This window comes from Sus scrofa, chromosome 4 (assembly GCF_054392235.1).
Source record: "Sus scrofa isolate SSC_HxYL_T2T_F1_AM1 chromosome 4, Sscrofa_HxYL_maternal_Yorkshire_Landrace_v2.0, whole genome shotgun sequence".
Classification (NCBI taxonomy): Eukaryota; Metazoa; Chordata; class Mammalia; order Artiodactyla; family Suidae; genus Sus; species Sus scrofa.
Window position 1 is genome coordinate 24455118 of NC_139386.1, and position 16811 is coordinate 24471928.

Sequence of the window (16811 nt, forward strand, 5' to 3'; positions counted from 1 at the left end):
GTCCCCATGCTGTACAGCAGAAAAAATAAATAAAATAAAATTACAGTCTTAGGAAGGATAGTCATGGAAAGTCTCTCCCATCATCTGTGAAATATTCTTTTGGTTATAAGAAGCTGCAGTTCCCACTCACTCTAAAGGAGAGTGAATTACAAAAATGATATAAATACTAGAAGATGGAGATCATTGTGGCTGAGGCGACATTGTATTGCATCCCATCAGAGTTGAAAAAATAATGTTTAAGCAATGCTGACAGGCTAAAATACTAAACATTTAAGAGTATCAATTCTCCCCAAGTTACAAATATTTTAGTCTTAATCCCAATTAAAATATTTTTTCTTAGAAATTGACAAAACTACACTAAAGATGTCTAAAAATTAAACATACATAAAGAATCAAGACAAAGTCAGGATAAAGGGACATAATAGAGGAAAATAGAGGAATAAAAGATCTGCCAGTACCAAAATATGTATTATTATTGACAAAAAAGAGTTTGTCACTACACACACAAAAAAAATGGGATCTGAAAACAATCCCAAATATATATCAGGTTATACTACATGATTAAGAGGACATTTTACCCCAGCATAAACTCCAGGTTGTTAAAAAATCAATAGTGAAAATATGACAGGGAAGTATAAGCTATTAGAAGACTGATTAAATAATTTTATAAATTTGAAGTATAGAAGGCCTTTTTTAAGCTTGACCTAAAACAAGATGATCATAAAGTAAAAAGCTGACAAATTAGATCCTATATGATTTTTTAAAAATTATTTGATAAAATTATTTTATGAAAATAGCATTAAAGAGAAAAACCTAATAAACTAGGGAAAATGTCTGTAAAACATCTATTAAATGAGCTACACATTTCCTTAAATAACAATGGATTTCACTTTTTTAAACAGATGTAAAATGGAACAAAAACTTGAAAGTCAACATTTTTAAACGTTTGTTTGAAAATATTATAAAACTCAAACATAATTTAAGAGATGAAAACTAACCAAGCATCAAAAATCCCCAACTGAATTAAAAAAAAAAAAACATTAAAATAAGCTGATGTCTACTATATGTAAAGCCAGCCAAAAAGTGAAAACATTTTATTATTCAAAATATACAATTTGCTATTCCTAACTTGTAATTAGATGATTTTTCCACTGTGCTATTCTTATCACCATGTGGGGTCTCAAAATTACCCAGGGAGATATAAACAGATGTGAGAGCCTAGGCTTGGCCTCCAGATGGAATCAATAAAAGGCAGATTCACCAAATCTTTAAACAAGTATAATCTCATAGGAAGATTTCTGAAAAGATAAGCTTACCTAACATCACTCAGGTATTTGAATATGATATGACAGATCGAAGTAATGAGTAAAAATTTGTAGATTTTTTTTAAAGAATTTTGAAAGGGCTATCATATGTTTTTATTTTCTATAATGTTCCTGCTTTGCCATCTGGGGCCTTACTGACACTGGAGGGATTGCCTCTCACAGGGTTAATTCTTAGATCAAAAGACTAGCCTATTGATTGTGACTTTCATATGCACACCAGGCATTCCAGAATCCCCACCCCAACCACTGACTCTACAGGACTCACACTTAGGGCCACTACTCTTTGGCTCGATTCACCCCAGGGCCAGGTACCAGACAACTGGGAACAGCCCTGTATATATTAGAATCCTCTCAAATTACTACTCAAATGAGTTGATCTTAATTCTACCCATTTCTTTCTATGGAAACCACAACAAAGATCATTGCCCAATTTTTCCCCTGGACTTCTTTGCTTCCTGACTGACTCACAGGGTGTCAGGGGCCCATTTCCTTTGGAATCTATGAGTATAGCAACTCTCTTGTCAATGGTAGTCTCCTAATGGATCAGCCTTGCTGTACATGAATATTAATAAAACCTACATTTTAAAGCAAAGTACATGAGCAACAGACAACCTAGATTATAAAGTATATCTCTGGGATTGGAAAAAAATTATATAGATTAAAAAATTTACCTGAAGTCAAGTAATTAACTTAAAAAGGTGTGAAAGTGTAAATAAGAGAGCTTTTCAGGGTAAAGTGAGATATTTCTCTTTAAATAGGATTCGGAAACAAATAACAGGAAGAAGGATATTTAGTGTGCTCTTTTAATGAATGGGGAGAAAGCTGAAAGAAAAGTCCATAAATGAAATGTGTTAAAGAAATAATAATTGTTAAAATACTTTAAACTTAATATAATTACTATTACAGTTCACATAATAGACAAAATATTTTAATAAGATTATACCAGTGCAGACTTGAAATGTGAAGTAACTATGAAGCAGCACTTGTAATTCTTTTTTTTAACTAATTTAATTTCTAAATATATATTGAGAGTCCATTTCTTCCTTTAAAACATTTTGAAAACTAAGGATTTAAACTTAAAAATTATAATGTCTATTTCCAGGCCTTGGAATCTGGTGTTAGCAACACTAAAGAATGTAAACATAAAAATGTATGATAGGGAGTTCCTGTTGTAGCACAGCAGAAACTAACCCATTATCCCTAAGGACACGGGTTCGATCCCTGGCCTTTCTCAGTGGGTCAAGCATCCAGCATTGCTGTGAGCTGTGGTGTAGATGTAGATCACAGACTCAGCTCATTTCCCACATTGCTCTGACTGTGGTGTAGGCTGGCATTTGTAGCTCCGATTCAACCCCTAGCGTGGGAACTTCCACATGCTGCAGGTACAGCCCTAAAAAGCAGAAAAAAATAACAAACAAACAAAAAAAAAACAGTATGATAAAAAGCCTACAGAAGCACAGAAATGGAAGATTTTTTTCATTGTAATTATATCTACAGACAGGTATACTTCATGAAACTAAAGCCATATTTATTAGAAATTTAACCTCAAAATTATGCCATAGTTTTCACTGAAAAAATACATATGTGGAAATATTTAAATATTCCAATGACATGTCCACAATGCCTATACTTGAATTGTGTTTTTTAATATCATGCTTCACTTATCAATTATTTTTATTTACCTTAATATAAAGAAAAATTCATTGTTTTATTCATTCACACACTTTTTTCCCCTCTTTTCTTAATATTTTAATGGCTGTACCCATGGCACATGAAGTTCCTGGCCAGAGATTGAATCTAAGCCATAGCTTCAATCTATGCCATAGCTACAGCAACGCTGGATCCTTTATAAATCACTGAGCCCAGGCAGAGGTCCAACCCACACCTCCACAGCAACCGGAGGCTCTGCAGTCAGATTCTTAACCCACTGTGCCACAGCAGGAACTGTATACTGTGTGGTGCTAAGCATTTTTCTATGTGCTAGTCAATTGCAAATTATTTTAAATGAGTATAATTTTTGCAGAGTAATTGGAAATACAATTAGTCCATACTTGCCATTATTCCTAATCAAGTAAAAATCAATTTTCTAATAAACATGTCAAAACTACAGCATGAAAAGAATGAACTACTAATACAAAAATAAAACAAAATTTACAAAAATCAAACAACCCAATTAAAGATATGGGCAGAAGAACTGAATAGACATTCCAAAGGGGAAATGCAGATGGCCAAGTGGCTTATCTAACCACGCTCATCATCACTAATTATCAAGGTAAAACAAATCAAAACCACAATGAGATATTCCTTCACACCTGTCAGAATGGCTATCAAAAAGAATACAAATAACAAATGTCGTCAAGTATATAATGAAAAGGGAACCCTTGAATACTATTGATGGGATGGTAAATTGGTGTAGCCACTGTGGAAAACAGTATGGAGGTGTCTCAAAAAAACCCTGAAAATAGAACTATTATATGACCCAGCAATTACACTCCAGGGTATATATCTGAAACACAAGCACAAATTTGAAAAGATACATGAACCTCAATGTTCATAGCAGCATATTTACAACTGACAAATATGGCAGCCACCTAAGTGTCCATCAACAGATAGCTGGATAAAGAAGATGTGGTATATATAGTTACCATGGAATACTACTCAGCAATAAAAAGAATGGTATTTTGCCATTTGCAGCAGCGTGGATAGACTTGGAGAGTATTATGCTCAGGGAAGTTACCACTTATATGTAGAATCTGAAAAAAATACAACAAACTAGTGAATATAACAAATGAAGCAAATTCACAGAACTAGCAGTTAACAATGAGTAGAAGGGGGAGGGGCAGCATAGGGATGGGGGAGTGGGAAGCACAAACTGTTGGGTGTAAAATAGACTCAAGGGTGTACTGCACAACACAGGGAATATAACACGTTTTATAATAACTGCAAATGAAAAATAGCTTTTAAAAAGTACACATTTTTTAAAGAATTAAAGAAACAATACATCAGCAGAATTGCCTATAAAAAATGTGATAAAGTTTATAGGGAGTTCCCATTGTGGCTCAGTGGATTACAAACCAGACTAGTTTGTAATCATGAGGATGCGGGTTTGATCTCTGGCCTCACTCAGTAGGTTAAGGATCTGGTGTTGCCATGATCTGTGCTACAGGTCACAAGGATCCTGCATTGCTGTGGCTGTGGTATAGGTTGGCATCTACACCTCTGATTCGACCTCTAGCCTGGGAACTTCCAAATGTCACAGGAGCAGACCTAAAAAGCAAAAAATTAAAATAAAAGTAAAATAAAGTGAACTTCTTTAAGGTCAAATATTGTTAGTGACCATAGCCCATTGTTATACACAAAAATTCTGTCTGTCCCTTATAGCGAAGGGTCCAACCCAAGGATTGTAAATATATAAAATCAGCTGAGTTTCAGAAACATGATATAATTTTATTTAGATTGAAATGTACATTAAAATACAAGTTAATACCAAAATTCACTTTGTGAATAAGAAATTATCATGTTCAAAAGGACATTGACTCAGAGAAACTAATATAACATAAGCAACAGACAACTGACAAATCCCAAGGCAGTATGTTTTCCTAGATCTATTTTATATTTAAATATGTCATTATGTTACAGTCTGGGGGTGAAAATACAAAATTTATGGTAGTCAAGTGTATGAAATTAAAGAAATTATGGTTTGGGGGTTTAATCAACAAAAACAATCTCAAAAATATCACCCAGTAAAAAATACAAAGAATAATAATCCCTAGGAAAGAAAGCTTAAGTTACAGGGACGTAAAGGGAGTATCTATAGGTCACCAGAGTACTAGCTCCAGGATGAATCACCTCCTGTTAATTCATATTTAAATTACTTAAGGAGAAAAATCACATTGGTCTAACTTGGACCAAATATTCATCCTTCACTTAAAGAAGGTGGATCAAAACTGTGATAAACCTGAAGAAGCAGTAAAAACTGAAAGTATCTCTTTGATGTTTTATTTAGATAGAGGTTGCACTGCATTTTTGCTAGTAAACCAAAGTGAAATCAACTTCAAACCTAATTCTGTGTGTCCTTCTCTCGTCTTTGAAATTGGGTCTTGCATTTAAGATGTTTTTCAGAGGGACATCAGGACTGACAAAACAAAAATTTCCACAGGGATTGGATAATTCCCCCAAAGAAAACAGAAATTTCTGTTACTGATTGGAAAACTAGGAACAATGATGGAAATTCAGCAGAGAATACTGGTTTGATGAGAGACAAGTAGGGTACTCAGTTCAAAAAGGCGTTGCAGCAAAACTCCTCCACATGAGACATCTTGCTAAATAGTACAATGCCTAACATTCACAAACTGAATCATCCCCTCTGAGTCTCCTCAGTCATTTGGGAAGATTATCTGTGATCAACCACCTGTCCAAACTTATTTCTGGATTAAATTGATATGTGGAATCTCTCCAAGGCATCCTCTTTCTAATAAGGATTGAACTCTAGATACTGAAGTGTTATCACTTCCGACTGTCAACTAAGCCAATCCCAAAATATCTGAATATCAATGCATTAATTTTCAAAGAGAAAATCAGAATTCATGTATTATCTAAATCATGATCTGAGTTTCCAAGGATCTCCTCCCTCAGTATATTTCCATCCAAATTGGCAATTCTCTTCCATGACTTTAGTCAAGTATGAGACACTTCTTCAGACTTAAAAGGTGACTGCTAGATAATTTACTGTTTTAGGAGACATTCTTTGAAACTGCACATTACACATAAGGGTAAACAGAATTATGATATTGCCTCAATTTTTTTTAATATAAACAGGTTAGCCTTACTGGGTATGCTATTATGTTTTAACCTTTGGAGAACTATTTGCCAGAAACAGCTCAAACCACTAAGCCCCTTAACTGGCATTTTAGAAGTCAACAAAAAAGGCAGACTTTGACAAAGTAGGGTGTGATGTTACCTTTTAAATTATACATAGTTATTTATAGGTAGGGGAGATAATAGTATTGTATCATAATAAAATGATAGACATGGAGCCAATTTCTCAACAGAGCTCCTTTTCTACAAATTGAGATAAAATTAAGAGATGCATTTTATGGGCTAGTAATTTAAATCCCATGGTCATCCGAAATCCAATATCCTTAACGGTTTTATCTCATGCCCAAGTAGAAGTTAGGCAAATATTTTTCTTTTAGCTAGAGAGAAATTCCTCAAAAGTTTGTCAGGCAATATAAATTGTGATCACTGCTTTGGGCCTTCTATAGAACAATATAAATTCTAGTCCAGAAACAACAATACTTGTGGAAAAATAATACATTATTTGTCTACCTGATGGTCAACACAAGGCTACAAATAAAGCCTCCAGCAGGCAGTACTGCAAACAAAATGTTCAGTGTTTTCTTAAGAATTAAGAAGGAAGAAATTTTCACTTTATCAACAAATGTTTCTTTGAGTCTAGTGAACCAAAATAAAGGGCTGCACATACTAATCTAATCATTTATCCAATCTCTTATAAATTTATACATCCATAAAATGTTGAAAAGCACAGGGGTACCGACCAGTCAGATGTGGGCTTAAATATTCCCCCCTTTGCTGGCAAGGTAGCATCACATCTTCAATCTTGTGTTTCATAGTATATAAAAGTGATCAAATAAGCTACTGAAAAGACTCAATGTAACAACACAAGCAAAGCACTATTCACGACTCTTCATGGACAGTAAGTCTTCAAAAGTATCGCTAATAATACCAAAGTAGTATGCATGGATACTAGAGCAAGAACACAAGAGTCTACATAAATTGAATTGCATTTCTAATACTCTCAAGCTAAAACAAAACCAGTTTTTAAATGAGGCTATTTTTTTGTTGTTGAACTTTTTGAACTACTACAGCTTAAGAATGGAAAGATTAGCATAGACTAAGAAGTAAAAATCAAAACTAGAGGGTTAAAAGTCACTTGAAAGTGAGGCTCAGAAACACGCATATCATGTTTGGCAGATGATAAAGAAAAGTGTCATTATTTGCCAGTAACTAATCTTATTTCTACAACCATACAGCATATTAAACTATAACAATGACAAAAAAAAAAAAAGCTTATGTGATCCTAGCAATTCCTGTGCTTTCACCTTCTAAAATGTGAATTAACTTCTGCCTATGCCTCTTCTAATGGCAGATTTGTCAGAATTTCCTTAAATATATTTGATTACAAATCAAGAAACATGTGGATTTTATGTAAATTGCACTAGGGTGTCCTATATGATTTATATCTTAAGAGATTTAATGCACGTATAGTAACTTTCCGTAGTGGAAGCTGGGGAACTTTATTGTATAGGCTTCCAGGTAATATAGTAACTTGAAAAACTGAGATTTACTTATGGTTGCCAAGATTCCCAGTGAAATGCCTAAGAAAATAAAAATAAATGAGTGAATTTGGGATTCATCTCTGAAATACTTTTAAATTCCATGTGACTACTTTAGAAATTCAGCTATTTCTCTAGCCTATCTAAGAACATATTAAAAGGAAGCTTAACTTGATTTACATCTCTCTTCAGTCTACATATCAAGTTAACAGAAGTGGTTTCAATAAAACACATAACACTCCTAAACTCAGACGAAATGAGAATGAAGACAAATTTGAGGACATCAATGAGGGGATGAATCTTCAGAGGCCACTTTCTAAACTTCAAAAACCACACCCTTCCTAAATGTGTCCCATCTGTTATTTAATATCTTTTTGTCTTTAAAATTAAAGTAGTTTATCATCATCATCTTCATCCTATCATCATCATTATCACATATATCAGCCATTTGGAAGTTATTCTATTGAAACATATTTTAGTATGAACAGAATATTCTTCTTTCTGGAGACAAAGAATTAGAAACTCTGAATGAGCATTTGATGATATATTATGTCCCTCGTCCCCACTATGCCAAAAAGAGGAAATCCCTGAAGGCTAAGTTCATATTCAGGTTAACCTTGGCATCACAAAACTTCATGACAACATCATGTATCTCTCCAGAGCATCTCAAGTCCACTTCGCTAACTTTAGAGTGACTCATTTTATTTTAAATGCCAGAAAAGGGTATCTGACTGCACTTTAAATGTCTAGAGTGACTTTTCTACCAGCTTAAAATTATTGGCTATTGCTAACCCACAGAGTTCACAACACACACACAGTCCACTTGGTGGGCAGACTAATAAGGATGTCCTCAGGGTTTGCATTATCAACAGCTCCTATTGAGTTCAGCTCTGTGGGATCCTCAAAGTAATGTGCTGTTTAAATGGATTTGTCTCTAGGTGTTTCTGTCCAGGATCTTTCTTAGAAGTAACTTCCCTTTAAGTTTTAAGTTAAAATGACAATTAACAATCTTCTCAATTAGCTAATCAAAATGGGAATGAAGCTCATGCAAAATCAATTACTTAAATGACAACATTACAGATGCCAGAGTGCAAGATTGGGGAAATGTTATGAAAGTTTGGAAAATTTAGCCTAATATTTCCAAACCTAGATTTTAATTTAATAAAAATCTGTATTTTCCTGACAAATTCCCAAATGATGATTTTTTTAACCAGTGATTATTTTCTGTACATCACAGCTATAGGATATTATTTTCATTAACTGCTTTACAATTTAATAGGTCAATACCAATAGCAATAAATATCACTATAGAACCATGAGTAAAATTCAACATATGATTATGTGAGTTTAATTTTCTACATGTTTGAACAGGGACTGGTGACATTTAAGTAACAATTTACTACCTAGATAAAAATTTGGCACTGGGAAATGAAGCCAAATCAAAATGCAAAATGAGAATATCAAGTAATTGCTTATAGTATTATTTGAAAACTTAGCATGAAGTATGATTTAACTATGTCTTAAGGAATGAAAATGCTCATTTGGAGATTGGGGTAAAATCTTTATTATGTACATTAATAATTATTTTTTCTCTATATAACATTTTTAAAAAGATATATTGTCTTATCAGATTTTTTTTTTAACATCACACAAAGCAGCAGAAAAGGTATTACAAAACTGCAGAGACAATTTGAAACAACCAACTTAAGAACAAGGTTTAGATAGGAAAGGAAAATAAAAGATTCTAAATTATTTTTCTCTGCTCTCTAATTTTAAGATCTCTATTTTAAAAAAGGACAGTCTAGTGCCTTCTTAAAAATAAATCTTGGATTTCTCACCCTTTTGTAGAGTAACTAATTGAGTAACCACAAAATTAAATGTAGGAGTTATGGATTATTTTTAGGGGAGTCAAGAATAGGGGTAAATGAAGCTTTTACAAAGTTAGTTTCATATTTTATAATGACTAACAATAGACTTCAGGTTCACTGCATTACCAAATCAATTGTACTTGGAGTAAAAATATCCTCAGAAGATTTGGAAGAACACAGTATTGGGAGATTATTGAACTTGGAATCGAAAGAGCTGAATCCCATTCCAAACTCTGACATGAAAGGTATTTAAAGCCACCCACAGTTTTTATAATTATTAATAAAGCATTTGAATCCCAAGAAAATTAGAGATCTTTTTACAGCTCTTTTTGAACTAACTTTAGACATAGAGAATAGTTAAAAATTCTATAAGGAATTTTCATTATCCCTCCTCCAGCTTTCTCTAATATTTCCATTTTATATAACCATTGTGTAATTGTCAGACCAGGAAATGGAATTGGTACAGCACTCTGAACTAATCTAAATACTTTATTCAAATTTTACCAGTTTTTTCCCCTAGCATATTCTTTTTTTGCTACGAAATCAAATTCAGGATCCCACATTGCATTTAGTTATTATTTTTCCTTAGTCTCTCTTAGTCTGCGAGTTCCTCAGGCTTTCCTTGTCTTTCACGACCTTGACACTTCCAAAGAATACTGGGCCTTATGGTGTTTAATGCCTAGTAATTTGGTTGAGTGTGAGGCATCTTCATTACTACATATTTTTGTCAAGAATATCACAGAGCTGATGTTGAGTTAAAGCATCACATCACAAGGATCACAATGCTGTTATGCACTATTTTTAATGTTACCACCTCCTCTTGGTTTTCCCATTGCAAAGTTATTGTCTTTCCTTTGTGATTAATATATTGTGATACTTATACAGTTATAGATCCACTACTTTTTGTTTTAACAAGTTCTATCATTTACTTTGTTGCTTAGATTGTTATATATAAAGTAAACATATCATTCATATAAAACATTAGGTATATACAGTTGACCCTTGAGTAACATAATTTGAACTGTGTGAGTCCACTTAAATGCTGAGTTATTTCAATAAATACTATGGTGCTACAGGATCCATGATTTCTTAAATCTACAGACGAAGAATTGCCAATAAGGAGAAACTAAGAGCAGAGGGCCAACAATGTGCTGTCCTGGGTTTTTCACTGCATGAGGATCAGCACTCCAACCTCAATGTTCAAAGATAAGCTCTGGAGATACATATTTATATCCACACACAAATAATTAGATACGTGAATCTGGACATGTTTAATAGTGCAGCTTATTATACATACTAATATTCCCTGATACTGTACACATTCCCTAAGACCTAGAAGCAATAGCATCCATGCAGTAATGAGCATACCCAGAGCCTAAATAGTGGATTCTAAATGCCAATCTCCTTTTAGATAAATTTAGAATGTACCAAGACGCTTTGTGGAACCCAGGGTTGAAGCAGGAAAAATACTTAAACACATTTTAATACTCTAGTTCAAAAATATTGTTTTGTTCACTAGGGTTAGAGCATCTGTACATCAGTAATGCTTTTCTACTACTTTAAGAAATGGAAGAAGACATCAATGTCAATGGAAGAGAGCAGAGGTTTTCTGATCATAGTAAAGGAAGGAAAATGCCTGATGCTGACATCAAAGTCAAAACCAACTCAGTAGCCCTTGACCATAAGCCAAAGATTCTAAGACTGCTCTGTACTGTGTTTAGGTTATGCTTATACTTGCTCTTACAATAACTGACATAGTTCCCCATACTGTCCATCTTATCAAGCAATAATAGGTTTTTATTTTTTGATTAGGAATCCCAAATACATTTTTTTGTATTTATTCATTGTAAAATATTTGTGAAGGATGCATACTAACCAATATCTAGATTCTAAATCTTATGAATAATGAGATAAATGCGACACAAGCCACACTTCACAGGCATACTCCAGATGTAGCTGTATGAAGAAGACATATAGGCATAATCTGTTAGTGTTGCCAAATAATAAAATAACTGTGTGGGAAACAGATATAAGTTGATAAATAAATGCTACTTATGGAATTCCCATTATGGCTCAGCAGTAACAAACCTGACAAGTATCCGTGAGGACACAGGTTTGAACTGTGGCCTTTCTCAGTAGCTTAAGGATCTGATGTTGCCAGGAGCTGTGGTGTAGGTCACAGACACAGCTTAGAGCCCGTGTTGCTATGGCTGTGGCTTAGGCCAGCAGCTGCAGCTCTGATTGGACCCCTGGCCTAGGAACTTCCATATGCTACAGGTACAGCCCTAAAAAGCAAAAACAATAAAATAAACAAATGTTACTTTAAGAGAAATGTGGTATTTAAAGATGAACATGAAAGATAGGCTTTAAAAAAGGGCAGAAGAATGCTAGGCTGAGGAAATATAATGAGTCAGGACAGTGTAAATAAAAGTCTGTATTTCAGTGTGTCAAATTCAGGGCAATGAGTAAGCTACTGTCATATTAAGGCTGCAAAATTCTTAAAAGTCATTGTGTTAAAGACAGTGTCATTTACTCATTTATTCAGTAGATTTAGGCTAGTAAAATGTAGGAACAATTATTTCTGCCCTTAAATTTATATCTTTTTCCTGGGCCCAGTAGTCAGCCTGGACATGATTTTCTCATGGTTTTAAAAGAAATTAAGAGAGCAAGTCCCAGCTTCTGTCATATCTGCCAAAATCCAATTAGTCAAAACAAATTATACAGCCAAGTCTAAAATCAAAGAACAGCAAATATTACTTGGCCCAGTAGTAGGCAGAGTATTTAAAAAAAAAAAACAAAAACAAAAAAAAAATGCAGTATAAAACTGTCATTAGTAGTTTTCTTTCAATAAAATAGCCTCCCTGCATTTCTCTTATTTGAATATATTTCTGAATTAAGGAAAAATGAATAAATTATAGTTTTGCACCAGTTATCAGTTATCACAATCCACTACTTTGACTTATAACATTTTAGCTGCTCATAGAACAGACATTTGTAATAATTAAAGTTTATCCTATTTACAGAAACCCAAGACAGTATATCAAGGGCTTGCTTTGGCAGCATATAACACTAAAATTAGAATACAGAGAATATATGCATGGACCCTCAACAAGGATGACAAGCAAATTCATGAAGTGTTCCTTTTATTTTTAAGAAATAGTAAATAAACTATAGAAATCTAATGCACAGTATAATAAATACAAACATTAATATTTACTATAGAGAAGTAATATAATAAATATTGCTTCAAGGGCAATCATATTATAATATATAAATGTATCAAAGTAGCATGTTACATATCTTCAACTTACAAAATGTAGCATGTCAAATATGTCAAATGTTTTAAAAAAGACATTGTATCCATTTTACATTTCATTGTGGATTTTTTTTATTTTGAAATGTATGCCATAGAAATGGAAGCAAACAATGACCAGTGGGAGAAACTGATTTAAATGGTTCATTTTAACTAGAAAATACCATGATAGCTATACGGGTTATAAACAATAAGAGATAACTCTAAGTTCAATTAAAAGTACAATTGAGACAGAGTTCCCATAATAGCTCAGCAATAATGAACCCGACCAGCATCTATGAGGACACGGGTTTGATCCCTGGCCTCACTCAGTGGGTTAAAGGATCTGGCATTGCCAAGAGCTGTGGTGTGTTTGCAGAAGCAGCTTGGATGTGGCATCGCTGTGGCTACAACTCCATTTGAACCCATAGCCTGGGAACTTCCATATGCTACAAGGGCAGCCCTAAAAAGAAAAAGAAAAAGAAAAGTAAACCTGAGAAAAAAATGCTTTTTGGTATAATGATAACCACTTAGTCACTTTAACATAGTCTAATCTTACCATATCTAGCAGTTTGAAATGTGTTAAGGTGCACCTTCTAAGAAAACCTCAACATCCCAAAGTCATGTCTCCATGCAGGAATTCAAACTTATGTCTAGTTATTGATATTCAGAGAATCTTCACGTTCTACTGTTAATGAATTTTTAGATTTCCTTACATGAGCATAATTCCATGTGAACCTATCATGTAGTTTTCAGGGAAAATACTGGTGGGTTTAAAAATGTGTTATGCTAAAATATATTGCAGGAGTTCCCGTCGTGGCGCAGTGGTTAACGAATCCGACTAGGAACCATGAGGTTGCGGGTTCGATCCCTGCTCTTGCTCAGTGGGTTAACGATCCGGCATTGCTGTGAGCTGTGGTGTAGGTTGCAGACGCGGCTCGGATCCAGCGTTGCTGTGGCTCTGGCGTAGGCCGGTGGCCACAGCTCCGATTCGACCCCTAGCCTGGGAACCTCCATATGCTGCGGGAGCGGCCCAAAGAAGTAGCAAAAAGACCAAAAAAAAAATAAAAAATAAAATAAAATAAAAAAATTTAAAAAAATAAAATATATTGCACTAATGTGTTGGTCCATCTTTCTGCTTGGCTGCCATTATTTGCTCAGTGGAGAGTTCAAAGCTAATATAAGGTACTTCGAATGTAAGATGTGTAACATTGAGATTTCTCACAAAAATCATAAGAAATGAAAGGTTTCTGGCTCCCCAAATGTGTAAATGATGGAAATCATTAATCTCCATATAAAAATTTATTATCTTCTCAAATAATAACTCCAGAAAGTGCTTTTAAAGTGGATTTTATTCACATATTTTCATATGTGTCTTTAACTTATTTGCTATGTTAGAGCAAGTGTTAAGTGGTAAAACTGCAACAACTGGTAAATATCTGAGACCTTTGAAAGTAAGCACATCATTTTAAATTTGTATGTATGATCATTCAACTCAAAAAATATTAAGTCCATAGTAGATACATGTAATAGGTATTGTGAATGTAAGCATTTATCTTCTGTCTGTATTTCAGTGGTGTTGAAAGTTTTTTTTCTCATTTGACATGAGATTATACTACATTAATTTCAAAATTAAGATTATGTGGGGAGTTCCTGTCATGAGTCAGGGATAAAAAACCCCACTGGTATCCATGGGGACACAGGTTCAATCCCTGGCCTTGCTCAGTGGGTCAAGTATTCTGCATTGCAGTGATCATGGGGTTGGTCATAGACCCAGCTTAGATTCTGCATTGCTAAGGCTGTAGTGTAGGCCGGCAGCTACAACTCAGATTCACTCCCCAGCCTGGGAACTTCCATATGCCATGGGTGTAGCCTTAAAAAATACAAAAAATAAGTAAGATTATGTGAATGTTACTCTGCAAAATTATATAAGAATCACCTTAAAATAGGACTCTCCTTCACCACATACCTTTGCTCAGAATAAATGAAATGTAACTAATAAAAATGAATAATTCACAAATTATCAATTTGCATGCAAATACATCAACTTTCCTATGACAATCATGCCTCATGCCACAAAGTCAGTAGTCCAGAAGAGAATATGTATGACAGTGTATCTGTGCATTTCTCTGAATTCACAAAGGGTTTTATAAATGATTGCTGACCACTGGATGCTATGACCACACTTTAGAGTATAAGAAGTAAAAGGTAGTACATGCCACACTGATTATTTCTTGCTGAAAATACAGTGTTTTTAACTCCCTGAATTTAAGTATCAAAAATTCATAAATGGAGTAAATGGCCAGCATACAAGGTAAACCATTAGATTTTGAGTCATCAAATTATTTTACTAGAAGTGGTTCTTAGCAAAATTTCTAGTGTGTTCAGGCTATGCAAAAGACGTACATTCTCTTTGTTACCTAAAATTTGTGATTACTTGGTTACTGTTTTTTAAGATTTTTACTGAAGTATAGTTGATTTACAATGTTTGTACAATGTTGTTCATTTCAGGTGTAAAGCCAAAGTGATTCAGTTATATGTATATAGATATGTGCACTTGCTTCTTCAGATTCTATTTTGCTTACTCTTAAAACCTTATTTTCCTTATCACCCCCATGCATTCGTGTTGACTCCAATATCCTCACCATGACTCCTAATAGTCAAGAAACATTGATTGCTGTGCAACTTTTATAGTAGTTGCTTAACTATACCCATTATACATATTTGATATGAAAGTACAAGTACTTCATAATTCATACCATTTCATATGAGTATTTAATAAATACTATTTTTTATTTTTACCTTTTATTAAATGGTGTGTCTGGTATAATTTGTGGTTTAAAATTCAGCAACAAATCCGTATTTGCCACATCCTCTTGCCCTTCATACCCATGAGTGATTCCTTTACTATAACTTCATCATCATATTTACCACTTGCCACAAAATTAATATAATTCAAGAGACAGTGCCAAATTGGCAGAGGGGGGTCCAAAGCTATTCATCTACTACTTCTTTTTAAATTTGCACATCAACTTAGTAAGTCCTTAACTCTGCCATCTGCAACATCACATTTGCTCTAATTTTAGATGATGATATATATATTTTGATTTTATTACATTTTGACCTACAAGCCCACTTCCAGCACAGAAAGTAGAGAATATAACCTTTGATCTAGGTCTGGTACTTTAATCACTTTGGCAAAGTCAGAAACTACTTGGAACAGCAGATGAACAGATTTCCTATTAAGTAACCAATCAGTGCTCATGGAAAATAAAATATGCCCATTATATTATGTTTCTAGACATTTTTTCACCTTTAAAAGGATTATTTCCCATCAAACTTTATTTGAATAGGAGTTCCTGTCATGGCTCAGTGGTTAACAAATCCGACTAGGAGCCATTAGGTTGTGGGTTTGATCCCCGGACTCACTCAGGGAATTAAGGACCCAGCATTGCCATGAGCTATGGTGTAGGCTGCAGACGTGGCTTGGATCTCGTGTTGCTGTGGCTCTGGTATAGGCTGGTGGCTACAGCTCCAATTAGACTCCTAGCCTGGGAACCGCCATATGCCACGAGTGCGGCCACTAGAAAAAACAAAAAGACAAAAACAAACAAACAAACAAACAAAAAACCTTTATTTGAATATAAAAATCAGAGACTCAGAAAATAAACATTAGCAAAGCAGTAAAAAAAGAAAAAAAAAATCCTTTATAGGAGGTAGCTTGTCCTAAAAGAAAAAAGAAAAAAAAAAAAAAAAAAAAAGCACACATCAAAAGACCAAACTCCACCTTGCTGTTTGCTTCAGTGATTCCATCTGCAAAAGGCAGACATTTGGGGATTTTGAGGCGACGGTGAGGAAAACAGATTTATGAGGCTAGGTCTTCTCGACAAATTGACCAAATGCCACATTCAGATATGGAAAATTGTATTAAATTCTTACTAGAAAACCACAGTATATTTAATACAAAGAG

The 16811-nt window shown here is 34.0% G+C and overlaps 1 long non-coding RNA gene and 1 pseudogene across 1 annotated transcript in view; one reads left to right on the forward strand and one right to left on the reverse strand.

Annotated features, from left to right (window-relative positions):
- Nucleotides 1-16811, reverse strand: part of LOC106505092 (uncharacterized) — a 573890-nt gene that overhangs the window by 290213 nt on the left and 266866 nt on the right. The gene's annotated exons all lie outside the window — the stretch shown is intronic.
- On the forward strand, nucleotides 12598-12698 carry LOC146403727 (U6 spliceosomal RNA; annotated as a pseudogene).